This window comes from Macaca nemestrina, chromosome 1, assembly GCF_043159975.1.
Source record: "Macaca nemestrina isolate mMacNem1 chromosome 1, mMacNem.hap1, whole genome shotgun sequence".
Classification (NCBI taxonomy): domain Eukaryota; kingdom Metazoa; phylum Chordata; class Mammalia; order Primates; family Cercopithecidae; genus Macaca; species Macaca nemestrina.
In genome coordinates, this window is record NC_092125.1 from 35588566 (window position 1) to 35595940 (window position 7375).

A 7375-nucleotide genomic window follows, 5' to 3' on the forward strand; every position below is an offset into this window, starting at 1 on the left:
AAGGAAAAGCTGCTTGGTTCCTTCACACCAGTGATTTTCTGACAAACTACTCCTTTGATAAACTTCAAGTGCTACACTGACATGCGACGCAAAACTAAGCAAGACGTTGAAGTGCAAGCCTCTGGTCAGCACAGAGCAGAGCAGGTCTGTATGAGGTAAACCCAACAATGCCCAAGTCCAATAGGGAAGGGCTGGAGGACAGGAAAGGAAGCAAAGAATGAAGGGCAGAGCAGACCCTTCACACATGGTGAGAAGGTAGGGGATGAGCAGACATAATGTACAGCAGAGCATCTCAACTTTAATGAGTACATAAGGCACCCTCATTAAAATGCAGATTCTGATGCAGTAAATGTTGGATGAAACCTGACACACTGCATTTCTACAAGCTCCTAGGAGAGGCTGATGTTGCACTTTGAGTAGTCCTTTAGGACAAGAATAGCAATGCTTAACATGGGGTTCAAAAGCCTGGATTCCAATCTGAATTTTGACTCAGCTTGTGAGACATGACACAAGAGCCTTGAGAAAGCTACTTAACCTCTCTGAACTTGTTCACTGCTCTGTAAAATGGGAACACTATGCCTGTCTTATGGAATTCTTTTAAGAATTTCATGAGATAGGCCAGGCATGGTGGCTCACACCTGTAATTCCAGCACTTAGGGAGGCCAAGGCAGGCAGATCACTTGTGCTCAAGAGTCTGAGACCAGCCTAGGCAACATGGTGAAACCCCGTATCCACTAAAAATACAAAAAATTCATGGGCATGACGACACACACCTATAGTCCCAGCCACTTGGGAGGCTGAGGTAGGAGGATCACTTGAGCCTGGGAGGTTGAGCCTGCAGTGAACTGAGATCATGCCACTGGACTCCAGCCTGGGTGACAAACTGAGAGCCTGTCTCAAAAAAACAAAAAAATTGGCAGATGCTAGGCTAAGCACTAGTGTACGTTATCTTGTCCATTGGATAGTGTACATTATCTTGTAAATTGCATAGTGTACATTATCTTGTACATTGTGTAGTGTACATTATCTTGTACACTAGTGCTTAGCCTAGCGTCTGCCATCTGGCAATTCCTTAAAAGGTGGCAGCTATGATGAATACCATGTGCAGTAGTAGCAACACAAAGCGAGGGTGGGCTGCATACTCTTTAGCTGGACACCACGAGGCCCCAGGGTCTGCTGGTACCTTGATGCAGGTTGCAGGGATGTACCCACTGGTTCTCTATCTCCTTCTCTGGCCCCCCTGCCATTTTCTGCCCCCAAGCTCAGGTATTCTCAGGTTTGCTCTTGGGCCTTCTGCCCTCCTCTCTCCTCTCCCTTCCCTGGCCTCACTCCCATTCACAACTCCAACTCTCACTTCCAAGGAGATGATGCCCACATCTCTACCTACTCCTGATTCCCCTTCCTGATCCTAGACACTCATTTCTTTGTTTCTATTTGAAAACCCCCGTCAGCTCTACTCAACTTGTCTAAAAACAATGTCCTCATCAGATTACTCCACAACCAACACAGCTCCTCACCTCCCTGACTCTGTCAATGCCACTGCCTTCCCAGCTCAGACCCACTTCTCCAGGCAGCCGTCCAGGTCAGAAGGGCTGGATGTCCCCGAGGTGCTCTAAAGCACCTGGCACATATCCCTGGCACTGCACGCACCATACAATGCTGTGATTTCCTGTGCACCTGTCCCTCTCCACCTCTGGACAGGGACCTCCTGGAGGGGGGATCCATTCTCTTGATCACCACTGACCCCAGTGCTTGACACAGGGGAACCTAAATTCCAGCCTGACAATTGCTCTTTCTTCGGGAATTCTTGAGGGAGCCGTGTATGTGAAGAATCATGGCTCAGTGGAACAGAGGAACCACTTTATTATTAGCTGGGCCCATGCCCAGTTCCCCCACAGCAGAGCGCAGGCAGAGCCAAGTGGGATGTGAAACTCAGGCTTGGAGTCCCAGTGGAGGCTCTTGATTCTCCAGACCCCGAATCCAGACCTTGGGTGTCTTATCACCTCTGGCTAGATCATGAGGGAAAGAAGCCCAAAGCTCTGAAGAGAATGCCTGGGAAGGGGAGGGAAGGAAAGGGAGAGAAAGAGAGGAGAAATTGGAGGAAGGAGGAAGAAGGAGAGGCAGAGAAGGGGGGAAAGGGAGGGTGGCAAGGGGAGTGGGCAAGGGAGACTTACTTTCTTCCAAATCCTCTTGCCCGCTCCCTCAGCACTTTATGATATAGATTAACTTAAGCTTTCTCTCAACAAATAAGAATCCTTTCTCTCTGGAAAAAAAAGGAGCTAAAATGGGGCTAGATAGCAAGATGATTTTGATAGGCTGGAGAAAAAGGAAAATGTATAAACACTCTCAATTCAATAAATTTTGTCCCCTTACATAGGAACATGTCCGACACTATGCCCCACACAATGTCATTGCTTAATAAAATGAAGAATAAATTATAAAATAAAATAGTCTGTAGGAAAAAAAATCTTGTAAATGAAGCATTATGATCATAATAATCATGTTATTTGGGGCTCTCCCTTGTGTGTGATGTCTTGGAGTCCCCAGTCAGTCTTCATTTATTCAACATTCTGAGGCTCCGAGGACCTCAAAATGAACCCTGATTTTAGCTGAGAATTCACTCTGACTCCACACTACCGCTGTTCATTCCATAAATACATTCCACAGTCCAGCAGGACAGTATTTTGAAGCATCATGCTATGTATTTTTCATCCCTGGTTATTTGGTAGCCTGTGTGGCCCACAGGCCCTCCTCCCTCAGAGTCTAAGTTATCCATGGCTTGGGAAGTGGGGTGGGGTGGAGTGGGAGACAGAACAAAGCATTCAGTTTTCAAGAAACAATGGGTTTGATATTCAAGTTCAACTTTTTAAATCCACAGAAAACACAATAATCTTGAAAGCCCTGGTTTCCCAGTGTCAGAGACAGGCTCTTCAGAAAATGGGTCTTTCTGAACTCCATAGAGGAGACAGAATGAAAGATATGGAGGGGTAGCAATTTTCCTCTACTGGAGGAGGAAAAGCTCAAAGAAAGTCACAGAAGAGAGTTACATGTAGGTGAATGTCCCGAAAGGACCCCACCCGTCCCTTCCAGGGTATCTGCCAAGTGGTTGCCTTTCAGAATTCTAAGTCGGGGGAAAAGGCCCCTTCTCTCATCAAAGGATCCTCCAGTCTATCGGAGAGGGTGCAGCTTTCTTCACTGCACACACACACACACACACACACACACACACATATGCACACACACACATGCACACACCACACACACACATACATGCACACACATACATGTAACCCTGAAAATTTCAGAGGATCACAGTGGATAGCAGGAACTGAATAAAGCCACAAGTTCGTTGGGCAGTGGGCAGGGTCACATGGACTGAACCAACAAGACAGACCATGTGTTACACCAACCAGAGCCACTTAGACAATCAATGCGGTGAGAACAGAGGATGATGCCCCCAGACCAGACGGGATCAACCACTGCATACCACTATTTAGCCAGGACCAAAACCAACACACAAGCCAGACAGAAACCTTCTCCCCACCTTTGTTGCTTTGATTCCATAAGCTTCTACCTGCACACCAGGTGCCATCCCAGACAGAAGAGAAAAGAATGCTTGAGAAGGGAAGATGTTCCTGCTATGAAGTTTGAATTTTAAAGTGACTGAGTTTTAATTGTTTGAGCAATTAGTGAAAAGAGACTACACATTCAGCCAGAATTTGACTAAGCTATCTTTAAGTGTCAAGATTAAATCTTTCCACAGTAGCAAAAATGGGGCTAGTGACAGTTACAGATAAACACTGTCACATTTCTGCACATCTGAGTTGTGACTAAGCTTCAATTCCACTACATGTTTTGGTTTTGGGCAACAGTAAGAGCAAAACAGATGAAGTCTACTTCTCACGGAGCCTCTAGTCCCGTGGGAAGCCAGTCATTAAACAGACAATCCTACAAATAACTGCAGAACCACACCTGTGCCGGGGCTAAGACGGGAAAGCACCGGGAGGAAAGCGAGGACCCCCGACCCAAACCACCTCTCCTGCCTGCTGACAATCGTGTCGGCACCACAGCGTTTCCAGATGAATTCTCTCGGTCGGTCATTGCCTTCTCTCTTAATCCTTTTTTAAATGCAGAGATCTGTGGGAGGAGGTCCTGAAGTTACTAACATATCAATTTTTGGAGTTTTATAACTCTCGTTCTGTTTAAACATCAAAAAGCAGGAGAGCTTTGAAAGGGCCCTGGGGAAGGCAGGGCAGGAATTAGCTAGGGAATGCTCAGGGCTGGAGCTCCCACCCCAACCTGACTGTGTGCAAGTTTGCCCAGGGTTGCTGTGGCCTGTTTGTCACCCCGTGGGTACGACCTGACACCTTATGAACTAGGGTGGTAGAGACGGCACCCAGCTGTCGGGATACCTGTGACTACTAGAAAGAAGTTTAGTCTCTTTCCTAAACTCAGAGGACCTCAGCTTTGATACGAGTGCCCAGTGGAATGCCTGGTCCTTCTTCTAGGGAGAAGAGAAGACTCAGCCAGAAATCTCTCTGGCTTTCAGGAAGGAGAGAGATTTAACCATTGTGGTTGAATTCATTGCTCTGAATTTCGGCTAAACTTGGACTTAGCCACTTACCAAATGAACTTTGGGCAAGCTAGTTAATCTCTCTAAACCTAAAATGGGAATAATAAATGTAGTTATCTCATAGGGTCGTTGTGGGATGAAATGAATCGAATCACTCTCTGCAACAGCTTACAACACGCTTTACCTGCTGCTTACCAGACTTCAAAGAGGTAGTGATATGGCAGCCAGCCTCGGCCACCCAGGCAGGGCTGCAGTTGTCCATGCCAGTGCCACACAGCATCAGTGTCGCCTGGGAGCTTGTTAGAACTGCAAAGTTTCCAGCCCCACCCCAGACCTGTGGAATAAGACTCTCTGAGAATCTGTGTCTTACAAGCTTAACAAGCTTCCTGGTGATTTTTATGCACACTCAGGTTTGAGAAGCACAGCTTGCTGTATTCACAGATAAGCTTGAAGTCATCCATAGTGTGTGAGTAAAGCATTTGAGAAGGGACAGGGTGCTGAGTTCTTACTAGCAGAGTAGTCTTAGACAAGCCCTTTATTCTCTGAAGGCAGTGAAACCTGTCTCAGGTACCTAATAAGACTGAGGAGAGCACCCAGTAATATGCCTAAAAGGCCTTTACAATTTATAAACAACGTGGAAGTGTAACAGTGCATTATTATTACCCCTGCATTTGTAACAGGGCTCTTTAAAGGGAGAATAGGCGACTCTTTGGCATTTCTTCCCCTGCTTGGCAAAACCTCCTTCTACTTTAGGAAGATTGTAAGAACGTTGACCCAGAATTCCCTGCATATTTCCTTGGAAAAGCAAGCTAACTCTGACAGCTGAATTCACTGCACAGTGTATCATAAGATCCCCGCAGCTCAGGCCAATGGCTACTCCCTCTGCGCTCCACTATGCACAGTCAGCCCGGAACGGCGGGGCTCCCTGTGCCTCAGGTGCTTTCTGCTGTTGGAGCATCACTTTCAGGCAGCCCAGGATTGGAATAAAGACCAATAGGTAGAAGCCACAAGGAGTTGAGTTTCATACCCAAAAAAGAAAGCACTCTGCAGCTGTCAGAGCTGCCCAAACACGGCATGAACTTCCCTTGCAGGCAGGGAGTAGGATCCCTGGCCCAGGGGATGGTTGCTTACAGGCCTTGGCCCTCCCTTAGGGCTACTTTATCATTCCCTTTCACCCAGCTTTCTTAGTTGCAGTGTGCTCTGCCTGGCATGTGAGGGGTCTTCTTCAAAATACCTCTTAATTCCCTTCTTTAATTCAGGCAATGTTTGTTCATCACTTGCCATGTGGAGGCACTGTCCTGGCTGCTCAGGATGAAGGGCTTTGTGCTGACAACTAAGATCTGAATCACAAGAAGGAGCCAGCCATGGGACAACATGTAGATGAGCATTTCAGGCCAAGGGCACAGCAGTGATGAGGCAGTGACTGAGGTGGGAACCCAGGAGCTCAGTGAGTGGAGACGAGGGGCAAGAGGGAAGGGAGGAAGGAGAAAAATGCAGGGAGGGAGCAAGTCCTATAGGGAAGCCTTTGCGAGCCAGCAGAAAGGTCTAGGACTTTTTATCTCTCTCACAGTTTCCACTGCAGCACTTCAGCAGGCCTGCCAATTGCCAGTATCATCAAGGTTTCTTTGTGGGGCACCTACTTCCTGCGCAAGCCTCGGAAACCAGAGCCCTGTCCTCCCATCCAGCTGCTGCGTCCTCTGAACACCTTCAAGTCTGCCCTGTGCTTTCAGAATCTTTCTTCATCCAGCACCATTGAAAACCTTGGGTTTGAGAGCAGATTGCTTTCCTTCAGATCGACTGGCTGGTCACAGAATTGGTCTCTTTTTTTCTTTTCTCAGTCCTTTCCTTGTGATGAAACATGGGCATATTGGATATAGGCCCAAAGGCAACTGGGGAAAAGGAAGGCCCATCTGTGTGGGAGGCAACATCACACAGCAGCGATGAGCTCGGGTCTGGGGCCTCATTGCCTGTGTTCCAATGCAGGTGCTTCTCACTTACCAGCTATGTGGACTTGGCCAAGCCACTCATGCCCTTGGTGCCTCAGTTTTGCTATATATAAAATAAGAATAACGATAGCTCCTGCTTCATGGGAGCTGATATTTTTCGTGGGAGATTTTCATGGGAGACTGATATTTTTCACATAACGAACTTAGAACAATGGCTGGCACTTAGTATGTGCTTGACAAGCATGAAGTCTTACTCAGCCCAGACTTTGGCTCTTCCCAAGTTTCAGCATTCATTCAACACCAAACAAATATCTGCTAAGCATCTAGTAGGCACCCTGCTGGGTATGGTTTCATGGAAAGGGCTTTGGACTAGAATCAGAAGGCCACATTCTGATCTCAGTTTTGCTACAAGCTCGGCAACCAAGGTCCAACCACATCATCTCTCCATCTTCAGGACTCTTCCCCTTTAAAGGAGTGCACTGAACCAAGTGATCTCTGAGGACCATTCTGGTCCTGGCAAGCAATAAATGACTGCCTTCAAGAACACTGCCTGCAGTCCTCCCCAGAATCTGGATGGCCCCCTGGCCACTCACTTCCACTGGCTCCCAGTGTGTGAGCACAAGCCCCTGCAGGAAGAAGTCCTGATCACTGTCTTGTGCTGGGGATAAAATATTGATTAGGGAATTTAAAATTTCAAAATGATTTAGGAGCCCCAAGATGGGGACGTAATGTGCTGTGCCTATCTACGTTATGAGCCATCTATCTCCTGTCAGCAAGCAGCCAGAAACTGACAGAATCAATACAAACGTGTCCGAAGACAGGCTTAACTCATTTCCTTCCCCCTGAGGCTCTGGTT